The sequence below is a fragment of the Lepisosteus platostomus genome, chromosome 15, assembly GCF_059453375.1.
Source record: "Lepisosteus platostomus isolate fLepPlt1 chromosome 15, fLepPlt1.hap1, whole genome shotgun sequence".
Taxonomy (NCBI): Eukaryota; Metazoa; Chordata; class Actinopteri; order Semionotiformes; family Lepisosteidae; genus Lepisosteus; species Lepisosteus platostomus.
The window spans coordinates 3,564,343-3,582,555 of record NC_142625.1 but is presented as its reverse complement, the minus strand read 5'-3'; the positions used below and the strand labels follow the sequence as shown (position 1 = coordinate 3,582,555).

The 18,213-nt window shown below is 40.1% G+C and overlaps 2 long non-coding RNA genes across 15 annotated transcripts in view; one reads left to right on the top strand and one right to left on the bottom strand.

Moving 5' to 3' along the window:
• The window catches only part of LOC148647685 (uncharacterized), a 663,201-nt gene that overhangs the window by 370,833 nt on the left and 274,155 nt on the right, over window positions 1-18,213 (top strand). The window lies entirely within an intron of this gene.
• Window positions 11,678-12,848, bottom strand: LOC148647690 (uncharacterized). The gene is made up of 3 exons (XR_015926795.1): window positions 12,783-12,848; window positions 12,421-12,530; window positions 11,678-12,210 (listed from the first exon to the last, which is right to left on the bottom strand). It is a non-coding gene; the product is annotated as an uncharacterized LOC148647690 (long non-coding RNA).

Sequence of the window (18,213 nt, the reverse complement as noted above, 5' to 3'; positions counted from 1 at the left end):
GGGAAAACTGGCCTGGTGTGTGTCTGTTTGTCTCTCCTGTGATGGACAGGTGCTATGTCCAGGGTGAAGGATTGGGCAAACATAGCTGATGCTGATCCACAGAGATGTTTATATTTAGAGGCGATGTGTTTGTAAAAATACTTAATTACATGTAAATAAAACTACACACATTTTATAACTACCTAACTGTTGATCTCTTTTTTTTAAGTCCTATTGTGCAAGCTATTGACAGACTGACTGATGAAAATGATGAGCTATCAGCGGTGCAAGTTCAAAGACGGCTGTGGGCTGACCTCTGTGCGAGCGTGAGTCCGACATCGATAATAAGAGTGTGCAGAGGGCTTGGATGGAGATATAAAAACCAACACATGCCCCATGATAAGGGTAAAAAATAAAGAGAAAAGACTCAGACAAGCTCTCCAATGGATTGAATAGGGAGAAGCATTTCATGATGTACTTTTCACTGATGAAACAACAGTGGCTCTGGAACATTTTCAACCATGTCGTTTTACAAAAAGGGGAAATATGTGAACAAGCCAAAGCCAAAATATCCAGTGAAGGTTCACGTCTGGGGGGGGGTGTATCTAGAAGAGGCCTGGGAACACTTATTTTCAAAGGAATTATGGATCGTGAATTCTTCGAGGACGTTGTGGTCAAAAAGCATGCTGGCCCATATATATATATAGTTCTTGGAGGAAGAACTAACAGAACAAAATTGCAACAATTTTATTAACAAGCTGTTTCATGTTCTTCCTAAGATTGTTGAGCCGGGGGGGGGGGAACACTTGAAAAACTCCATAGGCAGCCCATCAATACCCGGCACTTTACCTGACTATTCCTGTCAGAGCTGCTCTCAGCTCCTCTAAATGAAAAGGTTTCTCAAGTCTCTTTTGTGCTCCTCTGGGATCTCTGTGTAATGTTTTCCAGAAAACTCCCTCAGTTCTTTATCTACTTTACTTTTTTGCTAGAAAAAAGGTCCTGGTAGAAAACAGTTGCTGCTTCCAACATTCCCTTCTCCGTGACAACACCGTCCTTATTCTGAACTCCCCTCCATCATCCTTCTCCTTTGTTTTTGCTTTATTTGACTGAAAAAAAGAAGGTGGAGCAAGTTCCCTTCTGCTGCAAGAAATCTAAGCAAACATTAAACATTCCTTGTCCCCCCCCCCCCAATAAAAGGACCTCAATTTTGCTTTTAATGCTGGGAATACTGTATATTCATATCAATATGAAGGCCTTCATTACATTGGAAATACAACGTATTCAGTTCGTCCAGCAAAATTCTTCACTTCCTTTCACTCTTAATTCTCCTTTTCATCTTTGCCCACCATTCTTTGACAGTAATGTGCTGCCTCCTCTTAGCCCACCAGCTATTCTGACTTTGAGGTCTATGTAGTTGGTCTCCTTCAAAATCTCAGGGTTCACCTTCCAATAACCTTCCATATTTTCTCCCAAGTGGATGCACATTGACCTCTACCTTGTCACGATCGGAGAACCACACCAGCAGAACAGAGGCTCCTCCTGCCTTCACCTCTTTGGATACAAACACAATCCAGACGCTTTGCAGCACCCTTTGAATTTCTCCAAGTAGAACTGACCTTCTCACCCACGGCTCTAAAAGCACAGTCAACTAAAAAAAAATAATAATGCCACAAATGAAATGCTAAGTTGCCTTGTTCCTGCATCATCCTTGTCCATTAAATCCACATGAATGTCTCCCTTTGTAAATTACCAACTTATTAGTAATACAAACCAAGTATAAATCTTTTTAGAAGTCTGCTCTCGCAACAGCCGGAGCATACACGATCACTAATCTGAATATCCGTTTCCATAGCAAACATCTGTGCTAAACACCCTTCCAGGGCCTCAACCTTGCACCATTTATCAAGTCAAAATTCCCAAATAAAATCCCCACTCAAGATGAGCAAGCCCCTCCTATGCTCCATCTTGATCCTCCCTTTCATGTAAAAACCTCATCTCCTGCAAAAAATAAACAAAAATCAAAACTCCTCAGGTAGTTAAACTGCTGTTCTTTACTTTCAATGTTAAAATCACCACTTATTGACTACTTTTTCATTCCTCATCATTATATGCAGATCATCCAATTTAGACATCTCTTACCTCCATCTTTCTTTACCCACTCACAAACAAAGCTAAAACCTTTCTTCCATTCTTCTTATACTCCATTATATTTCCTCAATATAATGAGGAAATTTTCACACTCCCTCAAAAACCTTCAGGTACCTACATCTTTTTTTAACTCTGCTGCAGAAACGTGCATTGCAGTGTGCACACAAGACAGCCTCACCTGGCTGTGATCTGCCAATGCGCCTGCTGCTTACAACTGCAAAACCTTTTGCCTTCTGCAAACAGTCTTTATACACACATTTCATTTCCTCTGCACAGGCAGATACCAAGTGACCTATTGTGCCACATCTACTGGACGGCTCTGCAGTGCAATATGTCCCTGCACAAGTAGCTGCCCCAGGTAATACAAAAAGCCCCTGTTGGAGCCTATGATATAGTTCCTTGTACATCAACTAAAAGATATATTTTTCCAACACATTCGGGTTGAACAGATGTACTGTCAGAGGCCTAACCTCTCTTGCAAATAAAGGCTCAACGAAAAAAAAGAGGTTTATGCTTTTTTGCTATGATATTGTTGAACACTGAGCAGCAGACACCAAAGCAAGGTCAAAGATCTTTTTACCTGGAAAATCCTGAAGACAGTAGACATCCTCCTGCTCCAAACCAAGTGTCCTGAAATGCACTTCATCCAAAAAGATACTTATTTTACTAAACCCATTATACACAGCTGATTTTCATCCAGAATTTGTTTTCTTTTTTTTTTTAGATTATAAACAACAATTATTTACCCTTTACAATTGCTTGCGGTAGGAATGTGTCTTTTCACATACCCCAACTTCCTCTCCATAAGACACACAAATAATCTTATGGCTGGTGTCAGAGCTCAGGGTCAGCCATTATACAGCAGCCCTAGAGCAGTTAAAGGCATTGCTCAGGGACCCAAAAGAATAAGATTTCTCTGCTGGCTAGAGATTTGAACCAGGCCCAGATCCCAGAGCTCACAAGCAAAAATAACTACAACAAGCAGATATAAAACATATCACTTAAGTTTGCCACTGGAATGAGCTGCATGCATCTGCTAGTGGACTGAAGTATGGGCTGTTACCTCTGGAGCCCTGCAAAGGCACACCTGGTGGCTTCCCTACAGCAGGTGGCCACCTGGCCTCCACTCCTGCTGCCAGCCTGATGCACTGGTGGTGGCCCTGATCTGTCAATGGCCTGACAATGACCACAGCTATGGGGGCGGTTAACTCATTAGCATAGCCCCGCCCACAAGCAGCAGCAACACCTACTGTACATACCAACCTGAAAACAAAAATGGACCGACACCTACTGACCTGAAGGAGAAGGGAAGACACAGGAGAAGGAAGAAAACTCTGACAGAGCTGGTCTAACAGCGTCAAATTGATGTCATTCATTTTGTTTTGAACCAGAAGGGAAGGTAGGAGCTTAGGCCAATGTAGGAATTTTTGCTACTGCCTGAAAACAATGAATTGCACTTCATCCTCTCTAGCAGTTTCTGGAGGCTTTCTATAGTAATTGAAATAGCTATTAGAGCTTTTTATTATTTTTCAATAACTTTTACTTAATTTCCAGGTATGTGAGCAATACCATTCCAGGTCCTGTCTTTACAAAAAATGTTGAATTTTATATTTGTTCTATTTTTCTCAATTTTGTATCCAGGCTGGGAGACACACGGGGCAAGATCTACAAGCATTTTCATCTTTTTTCAGGACACAGTGTGAAAAATTGATCTTTGAAGAAGAAAAATCTGTTTCCTCTTGTTTTGTCTTTTTTTTCTGGATATTTCTGTCTGGTGAGTGGACAAAGTAAGACGTTAGAAACTTGGTTTACATGTATTGCCCAAGGGGTTAGCTTCAATTTAAGCCCTATACTAGATCTCTACTATCCAGCTATATTACAAAATGTTTGATGGAATTCATTCCAGTTGGAAATTGCCTCTGTGACACTTACAGGTTCTCAATCAAGAACCAAGAATTCACAAAGGGAGCTGCATAGGCTTCAAAAGATCAACTAAAGAGGGAAGATAAACGCTTTCAAATAATAGAGCCCCAATTCAATTGCAGACTAAGCATGTCCCCACACTCCCTTCCTCCACTACAATTGGAATATACACAAAGCACTGAAAGCTTTACAGTATACGTCTGCGAAACACCTGACCATAGAGATAGTAATTCTGGCTTTATGAACTCGTTTACACTTGGGATTAGCTTTATTCAAGATGTTCACAAATTGCAGTGGTTTAAATGTCAGTGGTTTGAAGGTTCCGTGTCATTTGTTGGTGGAGTTATTGACGTGAAGCATCCCGTCTCAAAAATAGACAACTAACTGACACTTCTGCCTATGTCCTTCTCCAACAGGACTCTTCCACTGACTACCAAAAGGAAGTGGTATACATCATCTCCTTTATTAACAGTAAGGAACTCCCCCAGGAGGTGAACCAGCTCATCATTGAACATCCCCAGGAATCTCAATTTTACCTCCTCCCCAAAATCCACAAACCGGACACCCCATCATATCAGCATGCAATGGTCTGACTAAATACATCTTTGACTTTCTAGACAGCCTTATGAGACCGCTGGTTGAAGATCTTCCCTCATACAATCAATTTCATATAAAAGGGCAGATATGAATAAGCCAAAGCCAAAATATCCACTGAAGGTTCACGTTTGGGGGACTATTTCTAGAAGAGGCCTGGGACCACTGACCACTGCCCCATACATCAGGGAGCACTTTGGATCACGGCACCGTTTCTTTCAGAACAACAAACTAAAACATACAGCAGCAAAGGCAAGGCTTATAGCAGAGGGAGTGAACTGGGTGAAAACTCCAGCTGAATCCCCAGATCTAAATCCAGTAGAGATGGTATGGCATTCCCCCAAAAGATTATATTCGGAAAACGGCTAAACCCACCACAAAGCAAGAACCGATCAATGCGATTTACAAGTTCTGGGAGGAAGAACTGACAGAACAAAATTGCAACAATTTTATTAACAGGCTGTTTCTTGTTCTTCCTAAAATTGTTAAGCGGGGGGGGCATTCAGGAATGTGAGTTATGTGAGTCAGATTGTGAATAAAGCATTTTATTAAAAATGTGTTTGCGATTTAAATCAAGATGGGGGTAAAAGGGACACTCTATTATATTGAAGCACATTCACCTTGCGCTGCAGCTGAAGAGCGCCAGGCTAGGGGCAGGACAGGAGTAGTGGTCAGGCCGGGGACTAGGATAACCGCTGACCCATTGCAAAACAGCAGTAAAGTTTGGTGAGATCGCCCGGATTTCAACCCTATCCGTGTGTAGCTACCTGAATAGACCCCAGTGTGTTGCTGTCTCTCTTGCTCTCACTCTGTCTCTCAATTCAATTCAAGGTGCTGTATTAGCATGACAGATGGGTACAATCAGTGTACCACCACCTGAACTACTAATGTCTGTTTTACTTTTATTTATTTTTTTGTTTCATGTTAATTTTATTATTTTTATTTGCTTTGGCAACTCTGATTTTACCCATCGGCCATGCTAATAAAGCACCTTGTACTGTAAATGTCTGTAATAGAACACGTAAAAGGTTTATTCCATGCTAAAAAGAGAAGAAAGAAAACACAAAGTTTTGGAGCCTTCTTCAGGTGTATCTATCACTACATTGTAGGGGGGTGATTTTAACATAGATCTGTAAGTCAAACACAAATTGAAAACCCTTTGAAAAAACTCTATCAGTGCTGTCCTGAGGCTGGCTAGTGTCAGTGTGGCTCAGGTCAGTGAGCCTCAGGACCAGCTGGCTCAGGGGGCTCTGTTTTGGGCTCAGCCTGCCTGCCAGTCCGGGCGGAGGCCCTGCTCTTTGATCTTCTGTCAACGACCGACAACGACTGCAGCCGTGGGGAGCACTAGCATCCTTAGCTTAGGCCCCTCCCACCAGCAGCAGCTGTGCTGAGCGAGCTGCAAGCGAATGAGGACCTTCAGCACCTGCGGGCAAAGGGAAGGGGCAGCTCTCTCTCGGGAGGGACACAAACACCACACGAAACCACACCTGCCTTCCTAAAAAAATATTATATATCTTTCTGGAGGGAAAACACACGGGCGATCAAAAGGGGCCTGTCTGCCCGCTGACAAAGTGCAAGCAATCATGTACAACACATACACCCACACTCCTGCCTTCCTAAAAAATTTATATACTGTATGTCACTATTTCCCTCTACTTCAGAAAACGGCTCAGGGGTTGGGCACATATTCCGAAATATACTGCAAGAGGGGCATGCTCCTAAAAAGCTACAAATGGATGAGGGTAAAGAATTTCTTAACAGGACCTTCCAAAATTTTCTCAAACATGATAATATTGAACATTTCGTTACGGCCAGCGATGTGAAGGCTAGCGTGGTCGAGAGGTTTAACAGAACTATTAAAACAAAAATGTGGAGGTACCTGACACACAAAAACACCTTTCGATATATCGACGTCCTATCGGATCTTATTTACTCTTATAACCATAGTTACCACACAACTATTAAACGAACCCCGGCTTCTGTTATGTCCGACAACTCCCTTGAGGTGTGGAGAACGGTCTATGATGAACAATTCAAAGTCAAAGTTTTCATTTAATGTGGGTGATCACGTGCGGGTGTCCAAAATAAAGGGAGTGTTTGAGAAGGGATATGAACAGACCTTCACAGATGAAAGTATCATTGTCAAAGAGCGGACCTCGGCTCTGAGACTCTATTACAAACTGCAGGACTACGCAGGCGACGACATTAAGGGCTCCTTCTATGCAGAAGAGCTACAGAAGATAAACCCTGATGTTGAGAACGTCTACCGCATCCAAACAATTTTAGCAGCCAGGGGTCGTGGTAAAAGCTTTTGGTAAAGTGGAGCGGCTGGAGCGATAAATTCAATAGTTGGGTAAAGGCTTCCGAGGTCCGAGACATATAGAGGTGGTGAAAAATGAACCCCAATGGTTTCTATGTTACGCTGGCCAGTAATTCATCCTCAAAGATGTTTCCAAAGAACACCAGCGCGTGCTTCACAGAGCATCTGGCAAAGGCGATTGACCTGGACAGGAGCTGGGAAGTGGGCCTGGTCGAGCTACACTATCCGCATACGCTTAACACGTTTGATGAAGACAGAGTTTTTCTGTTCGTCAGCGATGAGCTCAAGACTATATTGACATGTACCTTACCGAGAGGGTACTACAGCAACATCGAGCAGCTCTTGCATGAAATGAAACGGGATGCGGAAAAATCCAAGTTAACGGCTGTAAGTCTTAAATACAACCCCATTAGCCGGTCGGTAAAGATTCTTAGTGATAACCGGTTTGTTATACATATGCATAACCGTCTGGCGAGGATGTTGGGTTTCAAATTGGGTGTCGGAAGTGTAAAATCACCGCACCCCGTCGATATGACTGGCGGATTTAACACCATGTATATATACACACCGATATCATAGAACACCAGTTAATAGGCGACGTCTATGCACCGCTTTTGTGTTGTGTGCCCTTCAGAGGCGTGGATGGTGAATTCATCACAGTATTGTACGACAAACCCCATTATGTGCCGGGGAGCGTTGATCATTTTAACATCACTATTGAAATAAAGACGGATCAAAACAAGCACGTGTCATTTGCATTTGGTAAGGTCATCATCAAACTGCATTTCAGACCTGTGAAAGCGACGAACATCTAAAAGGATGACGGTCATCAAGAGCTACGGGGATCGTTCTTTGTATACACACTACTACAAACAACAGGCTGGCTATGGATTAACAGGATTTTCTGGGCTACCAGTTCAGTACGGCGTGGGTATAGGGGGTATTTTCAGAGCACTATTTAGAAAAGCCGTGCCTTTTCTGAAACAAGGGTTTGAAATAGCTAAGCCGCACATGGCACTGGCGGCTAAAAACATCGCCAAAGACGTGGTCAGCGTGGTCACGTCTAAGGTGGCTGCACATCAGCAGGAAGGTTCGGGTCCAGCATACATCCGCAGAGGTGTCAAGAGAAAAAGACAGACGTCATCATCGCACCGTCGGGGGCCTCCGAAACCTGATAAAAGAACGGCTAGGAGAAGACAGTCATCTCATAAAAGCTTCAGGTCGACCAAGAAGAGGGCCGTAACACACCGCAATCAACGAGATATGAAACGAGACATATTTTAAATATGGCTTTTGTTCACGGTGGGTCTGCAGAATGCGCAAAGTCGGAGCTGGACATTTTTCAATTAGCGCCTACCCAAACAAGCATCGAGGGAAGCTTTTACATAGAAGTTCCACCCCTCACGGCCCTAACAGAAAACGCACCTCTGGAGTTCTACATCGCAGGCAACGGAGAAGATTATTTAGATTTAAACAACACGCTGCTTGCTGTTTTGTGGTGTACGTATTTGGTAAAAGCTTTTTCTGTCTCATTATTTTCACACCCAGACTCCATCAAATCATCAACTATAATCAAATTTACTCTATCCGGTGGCAGTAGCTGATCGTCGGAAAACGACGTTGGTAGTCCTTCTATAAACTGAATGTATGGAAATTTCACAAGCAACTCAGCGTATAGAGGTTGCTAGCAGCTGTAACACCAGACTATGTTTTCGGGTTTACGAGTCATAACGGTATTACTGTTCTCCAAGAGTTGTTTTATAAAATAACTTTTACCGCAATTCGAGGGTCCGGACAAAATGCATGAAAAAGGGTGTTTTAACCTGACATCCATCGTGTTAATATCCGTAGGGCAACGATGTCAAATTTTCTTGCAGCACCCGCTTGTCGTACACCACCTTCTGGGTTTTCTTTAAGGTCCGGGTCTCAATGTGCCAATCCTTTTTAACACGCACGATCATCGGCTGTTGAATAGAAATGTGTTTAAATTCCCGGCACTCTGCATAAGGGTTAACGCCATAGTCAAAAACCAAGTCCCGCAGACTCTCAAAGTTACCTTTTTCACAATTGTTCACATTGAGCGTAATGCCTTTCACCTTTAAACAGGCTTTCTCGCCAGACAGCTTGTACCCGTACGACTTGGGTCCTGTTGACACAAACTTGGTGATGTGTTGTCCAGCAGCGATTTCGCTGGTCAGCTCACCCAAATAGTCACCCAGCCCCGGATCCCACTCACCCTACCGGCTCACAAAGATAATGGAATCTGTGTCGTGGTACAGACAGCGGCCTTGCAAAGCAGTTAGCAGGTTGTATAACTCCAAGCAGACATAGGCTGTTGTAAAGCTAGCAATGAAAATGTTAGTGTTTGAATGGCCTGTATAGTGGTGTTTAGGGTGTTTCCACATAACACAGGCTGTGTTTCATCGATAACCTCGCAGGCTGACACCTCATGATATGGCGTAAATAAGTACCTGAACAATTCATCTGGGTTTCTCACAATGGTGGTCTGTGGTAAATTGTCTCTTTGCCCATACTTGCCCCACAAACTGTTCAAGGCAATTTTTAAAAGCTGTCTTTTGGCCGGATTCTTTTTAATGTAGCAGGGGTCCAGCCGGACGCCCTCTTTTTCATAATATTCGCTGATATATCTTGTTGTTACGCGACATCCGTACACCACTCTGGAAACCCCGAAGCTTCCTGTTTCCCTTTCAGATGCAGTTTGATGTAGTCGGAAAAAAGATTGTGTGAGGCCTTTTCGAAATGCCAAATTTAGTAAATTTTACTCACTCTATACCCCAGATCTAAGGCCATCTTTAATTCAGGGGGGCAACAGACACCAGTCAAGGCGCGATCTTCATCACTGTGCTCGCAGGGAGTGGTCTGTTTTGTTTCAGCACACGTACGACACAGTGTGAAAAACATTTTTTTGTCAATTTTGGTTGGAAGAACTGGAAAGTACAAACGTCTGGGTGGGTAAACTTTCACCTTCGCTAAACCAAAATACCATTTTAAATCTCCAAAGTTGTTAGAAAATTATTCGGGGATGCCCCAGTGGGTATTTTTTAGTTTTGTTCACAAACGGATACAGACTGGTGAAATCATAGTAACGGATTTTTTCACCGGGCTGCGCTGTGTAATGCAAACAAATAGCATTTGTTCTCCCCCCAAAAAGCGAATCGCACGGTTGCAGAGGCTCTGGTAACTGCGCTGCTGTTAGAAATTTACCCAAGTGTCCATTTTCAACAAGCATGTCTTTGAACTTGTGCTACCACAAAACACGCACGTTAAAACCATTTAGAGAAAATTAATTTTCACCATCGTCTTTCTGTACAACCAACCTAAAGTAGTGTTTGTCAGCGGATTAAAATCGTTTTCACAATAACAAACACTACAACCGTGAAAAAACAACCGTTGAACTCAAAGGCTGTCTGCACTCCGTCAATTACAGCATAACCATCCAGAAAATATGGTCCAACCTTGAACTCCCCGGGTGTGGTTAATGCGTGTTGGATTTTAACGTGCTCTGTGTGTTCGATGTACATAAGCCACTGAATGCTGGGTGTAGAAAATCGTTTTTGCTGGAGGTGGTAATTGTCATGGGGTAGCAGCGCTATCGTCTCTTCCTGTAAAAACACAAGTCTGAACATGGCCATGCAGACACTAGCGATGGTCACAAACTGAAAGGGGTCAATGCACACAACACAGGCGGCCCCTGACTCAGTCACGGGTGTCTGTCTGGTCGTAGTCATGACCTCGTCCCAGAACCTGACACAGCTTTCTCTTGAAATTGCCACATCCATCCGGCAGTAGCGTTTCAACTCTCTCTGTCAGTTAAACACACTTCCCTTGCATTCTTCATACCAAACCAAAAACTCAGCTTTCTCACTCGGCAGCATGTAGTTAACATGTAGTGTCTTAATTTCATAGCTTTTAAAACGTGGTGAAAATGTGCCCCGGTGTCTGTGTTTGATTCACCAACAGACCACTAAGAATATTATCAAGAAAAATCTTTTTATTAACGGTATCGCTATAAGAAAATGTATCTATTATTTATAGCGATGTGTTCACAAATCAAGCTTGATGTTTTGAGGTTTTATTTTTTTTGCAATGCGAAATTAAGAACATTTTTGTATGAAATACATGTGGTGATTATAAATTAGAAAACTTTACATTAATATAAAATTATATATACAAAACAGCATTTAAAACAAATGAAAAACTATAACTCCTATATCCGGATGTTTATTGTCACTATTAATTGTACCCGCTTACAATTTAAAAATGTTATGAACTTTCGCTCTGAGGTCAATTTTACCACCACCCCCCTCGCTACCCAGTGGGCAAAAGATCTATAATATACGTCTATTAAACGCATACCTTAGACGTCTAAATGTTGTCTGCAATTCGTCTAGAATGAAATTCTAATATACGTCTAAAGTTATACGTCAATTATACGTCTATAATTAGACGTTCATTATACATAAATGGTTGGAGTTCTATTATACGGATAAATTTAGAGGACTATTATACATATATGGTTGGAGTTCCGGATAACTTTAGAGGTCTATTATACGGATAACTTTAGAGGACTTTTATACGTATATGGTTAGAGATCTATTATACGGATAACTTTAGACGTCTATTATACGTATTTGGTTAGAGGTCTATTATACGGATAACATTAGAGGTCTATTATACGTATATGGGTAGAGGTCTATTATACATCAAAGATAGGTTTTATAGGTGTAGAAACAAGTAAACCAAGCCAATGATTTGGTTTAGAAATTTATTCTGAAAATACACATTCACACCTGAAAAATTAAATTATACATTGTATGCAATCAATCAACAATCAACATATGGGCAATAATCATAAAAAAACACAACTAGTCTTAAACTTCAGCTACAAATTCTGGTAACATCAATATACAGTATAGTAATGACAAACACAAACTAATTACATTAACACACTATCTAACTCAAAACCACATTTTGATTCAAATATAAATTTTAAAATGTACAACTTATATATTTAAAAAAAAAACAAATATTACAATGGAAGTTAAGACGATTTTTGTCCACCATTTGCAAACCCTGTCTAATTGTCCTAACAGGACCAGAAACCTATTATTTTCAGTGTCCAGATCTCCTGGCCCCCTGCCTTGCATATGCATTCTTCAAGTAACGCATTGCGTGCTCCTTTATATCTTTTTCTTTCGATGTAGGGTGGGACTTCAGCACCGCAGCTAGGAGAAAATTATATAATATTACTACTCAAATAAATGATGGTTAATATCTTCTTGAGTATAATCTCAAAAATGAACCATTAAGGTTTACTAAGCTCAAAGCTGAAATAAACGGATAAAATGTGGCTTGCATCACAGCAATTGAGCAATAAAGTCTGTCCTAATTAAAGAGTACCCAAAGTTTGAAAGTACAACATAGAATAGGAGTACCTTTAATTACTCTATAAAGATTTGTGTCTCCCAGGCCCCTCTTTTGTTTTTTATATTTTCGGTTTGTGCCAGCAAAGTTGAATTCTGTCATCAGTTCATTTGTCATAAGTCTGAAAACCAAATTTTCACTGAGTTTAGACATTTTTTCAAGTGAGTTTCCACTCAACATTTATTTACTTAAATATTTAGGATCAAATGTAGTACTGTAATCCTTATATTTTAAAAGACAATTTTGCAGTTTTACACCTTGCACATTCAGTGGTTAACACAAAGGTATCTATAAGCTCAATTCCGTGGATATGTTAATTTGATCGAAGTAAAAATGTAATGTAAAAACATTTAAAAAAATCAATAAGCAATACCTTGACAAGACTGTGAAAACACTCTCTCTGACATCACTGCCGCCTACTCTCTGAAGTTGGTTTATCTGGTAATAATATTATATTAGAAATAATATTAGAAGCTATTTTTACTACTAGATCTTCATTAATCAACTAATCAGACATACCCATTTACACATTCATGGAACAAACACATTTTCACGTATTAACTGCACTTTTTTGCAGTATTTTCTCAGTCTAAAAATACAAAGTGACCATTTTTCAAAGTAAAAAAAATTGTAGTAACTTTTTAGAACATGAAAACACTTTATTTTGCCATTAAAGGATAAGCAAGATTATACATTATAAACTATAAATATGAACATATGCCAGAGATGGATCATATTAATCAAATGTAGGCTATAAAATTATGACCCATCTGAAACCTAGAATATTGGTAGTGAATATTTTCTACACCACAGTGAGAATATTATATCACACCAGCAGGTTTTGATTGTCCATGCTGTCAAGTGCTTGCTCATATGCACCGAACTCTTCCATTGTGTCAGCCTCCTGATGTGGAATTGGGAGTCCACCGGTTCTGTGGACCTACCCAAATGCCTCAATTCATCCCTCATCTCTATCAGGAGGCCCAATACCCGCTTCTGAAACTCTGAAATAATTTACATTTTATGTCAGCATTTAAAAGGAATTGGGTTAGGATTTTCTTACACTGTTGTCACATTAGCATTACTGTAGTGTTGCTAATGTGCTACATGCAATTAATAATCTTAAAAATAAAAAATTCCCACATCTGTAATTCATTTTAACTGTACTTACTTCCTTCTGAAAGAGGATATCTCTCTCTCTTCTCATCTGGTCTGGACATGGTCTTCTGCCTGGGAGACTCTGAAAAGAAATCAGTTATTGAAAACATTTACTTTATCACAGTGGTTCTCAAACTGTGGTACGCGTACCGGCAGTGGTACATGGAGTGCCGCCAAGTGGTACGCCAAATGATCCTGGAACTGTGTCGTGTGTGCTGAAAAATCAGGACGGGTTTTCATATTTTGTATTTTAATAAGTGTCGAATACGCAGCCTACGTACTACGATACAGTGCGCGCTAATAGTTCAGTGGACACAAGAGATACTCTGTAATTCTATACCACTCCATAGGAATGCGTGCTACAGATGCAAATGACCAATTGTATTTAAAAAAAGCTACTGTATCTCCAGAAAATAGGGAGAAAGGAGAATGTGCGTGATTTTGGAACAATGCTAACGTTGTAAACACAGGAATGCATAGAAATACGTGCTACGAACGCAGCACACGAAAGCGTGATAACAGAAAAATATTTAAGAACTGTTCTAATTTGAGAAAAATACACAGAGCGTCTCTGTGTTTCGCTCCCATGCGCATGAAATAAAAACTTTAAATAAATACAGAAATAAAAACGGAAACGCGGAAAAATGCAAGCTTGCGGATTGCTAAAGCAGGTAAGATACACTATTTTTGAAGAACCTTATTTACCGTTGGCAAAAGAGCTGACACATATTATTATGTATGGACCATACATAATAATGTATGTATATGTATATATGTGTAGAGAAAAAGCTGCTAAACAGCTCGACCTGCTGCCCCCCTCCCCCTGAAAGACACAGTCATTCATAGAATTATTGAAATGAAGGATTATATCAAAAGTACACTGATAGAGCGCGTTAAGATGAGCAGATGTTTTTCACTGCAATTAGATTAATCTGTAGTCGATTTGGCCAATTTGCTCGTTTACGTTAGACACGAGTTTGAGGGCATGTCCCATGAAGACTTTCTGTTCTGTAAACCGCTACCAACAGGAACTACAGGAGAGCACGTATTTCAGCTTCTGAATGAATTTATCGAAGAGAATGGCCTTGACTGGATAAAATGCGTCGGAGTTTGTACAGACGGTGCTAGAGCAATGACAAGCCGACATAACGGTGTAGTTGCACGAATTAGATTGGTTGCTCCAGAAATTAATGTACGCATTACAACATCCTGCGCGAGATCTTTGCCGTCAAGAAAATGCCTGACGATTTAATATCTGTTAGACTCCGTTGTGAATTGTATCAAGGCTCGCAAAAATTAATTCACATCTGCTTTGCTCAACTAAACAGGCTCACCCCTCTCACTGAAATGGTGCTTTTTTATTAGTTGTTGTTAATGTTTTTTTTCTGTAAAACACTTTGAGAAGCCACCTTTAAAGGCGCTTTATCAAATTAAGTTTATTATTATAATATTTATTATATGTATGTGTGAGTGTGTGCATGCGCGCTCATGTTGGTCATTGAGAATTTCTGGGGTTCCTATGAGAAGATGACTTGTAGGTGGTACTTGGATGCTTTGGTTGGATTAGGGGTGGTACTTGGTCCAAAAAGTTTGAGAACCACTGCTTTATCACATAACTTAATATTTCAATTTAGTCATTTAGTTTGTCATTTAGTTTGTCATTTAGTTTGTCATTTAGTTTGTCAGAACACCTTTCAAAATGACTTATTTTAAAGATTATACTCAATAAAAACACATAATTCAATAATAAACATTCTGCTTTATTTATACATTTGTAGTTAGATGGTATTTACTACATGCAATTCCTCACAAACTTTAAAATATAAACTTCACCATGAGAAAAGAGCAGACTGAAGCATCCTGTGTGAATCAAAGTTGCAACTTCTTCATGGAACAGGATTATGTTCTATGTCATGAAGAAGAGGGAAAAGGACATAACCAGCACCATATGGGAGACACACTACTTTTCTGTGCAACTCTTTTACAGAGAGGAATTTCTCCCTTGCATGCACCTCCAGACTATTAACATATACAATATTAAGCAGTTTTGACTCACATGGTTCAGTGAAGAAGTTACAAGTCTGAGTCTGTCGTACAACATCACATAGAAGACTTCTGTCTGCTCTTTTCTCCTTCACAAATGCAAAGTCCTCATTATCCAACAGGAAACAACAGTCTTTTTGTCTTGATGAAATATACATCCTTGAACCAGGTCCTTCATAGTTGCTCTGAACTCTTTCCTTCTCCTTCATTCTCTTTACTACTTGAGCTATAGGGTTATGACTGTTCCGCACTAGTTTCTTCAAGGACTGTAAAAAGTTATCAAATGGGAATGCAGATACATAATTTAAGGAACAATTAAATTGTACCACATCCTGATGTAGATGTCTCAAACTGTGCACATTATATACAACAAATGTTGGTCCATACAAATGCTGAGCATTGTCAACAAAGGTATCAAGCAGTTTTTGGGCATAGTTGAGATAGGCATTTCTCTTTCTTTCGTCCGAGTCCAACATAATGGAAAGAGCAACTGTTAGCATCAGAAAATGGGTGTATAGTTCCTTTGATACAACATTACGAAGCACAATGGGACCTGTATACAAAAGGAACTGGCAGAACTCCAGCCTTCCATCTGTCAAGCTCTGAGAGGGATCTTGGCTGTCTAGTAAATTCCCCAGGCATCTTTCCGCTAAGAATTTCCAAATTATCAGAAATTTCTTTCCTCTGCCTGACTGACAGTCGACATTTAGGTGGTCCTTGCTTTAAGAAAATAAGAATTCTTTTGCCAACACCAAGACAAGCTAGATGCATGTAGTCAAGGGAGAATTGGCTTATGCACCCAATTCCAGCAGCAGCTAAGGGAGAAAGTCTTTGTTGGTGTTCCTTGTACTCAAAGTTCTTGATTTGTTCATCTGTACGATCATTACATGCCTCATCCCCTGTGAAAACAACTCTTCCCTCCCAGCTCCCTTTAAGTTTGCATCTTTCGCAGCCAAAGTATGAATTGTGTCCTTTGCAGCATTTCAGATATGAGCGTGCAGGGGCATCACATATAAAAGCCTTCACAGTAACATTAAATACTCTATCTTCAAAGTGAATGCCATTATTGGTGAGTAACTTTAACTCCTCTAAAAAGTCACTCACATAATCATCAACTGATTCAGGCTTGGACCCTCCACAAAATAATGCTACAATGAAAGGCTGGAATTGGTGAAAAGAGCACAAAATAGGCCAAAATTGCACAGATGTAGATTTGAAGAGAGGAACTCCATCAACATTGATACACAGGTCTACAGAATGCATGCCTTCTTGGAATGTTTTAGAAGAAGATATGTTTTTCAGGATTCCTTTCTTTAATCCAAAGTAAATGTACTGACCGCCGCATTTATCACTGATTTGCACTTTATTAGGTGTTTGTAGGAGAGTCCTGCAATCCTTTGGAAGCTTGTGCCCCTGACGTCTCAATATCTCCAATAAATCATTGAAACACTGTCTTTTACAACCATGCTTTGCAGACCAAGCTACAAGTTCGGTAGATAGATTTGGCCTTGCTGAGTCAGTCTGTGCCTCATCTACAAGGTCAGTAGATTCAGGACTGGGGTCAGTTACATCAGATTCATCAGAGTCAGAAAATTCAACCTCATTCAAGATTTCTTCTTCAGAAGTAATAACTTCTTCAGTGTACCCATAGTCATTTGAATCCTGGTGTGTAATGTCATCACTGACACAAGCACCCATATCACCAGACGACTGTTCCACATTCTCGTCCTTGGTGTCATCTATGTGAAAACTGTCATCTTGATCATCACTGCTGGATTCTGCAAGAGCATTTAGCTCTGCACGTCGCTTCCTCCATCGGGATAAATAGTGCTTTGACATAAAGTCTGATTTGGTGTGCCCCCTGCGTACTGATGTGCACCTACAGATAATTGTAACACATGCAAATAAACAGTAAAGAAACAGTGACTGTTGTATGTAAGGTACTATAAGGAGGATGGAATATAAAAGGAAATGATATCAACTTTTCTTAAGAAAATAAAAATAGAAATATTGTCATTCAAAGAAATCAACATATAATTACATTTTTTTCAGGCAGGTGGCAAGACCCCCTCGTGAAACCCCTGTATGCAAAGCTGTGTAAATAAATTACATACAGCACTGTTGCACGTTTTAGACCATAGTGTACGCTCGGTAATTTCCCCCAATTCCTGTCATCAGTTTTATTTTTGGGATTTTAACAGAGATTTTCTACTGTTTACATTTATATAATCTAATTTGATTAAGAGAACAAAATGACTGCGATAAAAATGTTGTTAACTTTAAAAGGGTGAGTAAGAAAGGTCACACTACGCAGGTATTTCCCGTATATCATTGCCGAGTTAAATTTAGAACAATAACATTATTTCAGAAATCACACAGAAAGGAGTATAACACCGCGATTATTTTTTTCCCATAGAAACATATCGTTATTCCTTAAAGTTGTCTTGCTGAGGCAATTCTAATTTCTAAGAATATCTATATATTTTTTGGAGAATCAGAGAAAATTATCATCACATACTTTACAAATCCATGGGGTACTATAACATTAAGGGTTGTTTAGCATTGACGTTGTTAATGGTACATGTTACATACTTATTTTCAAT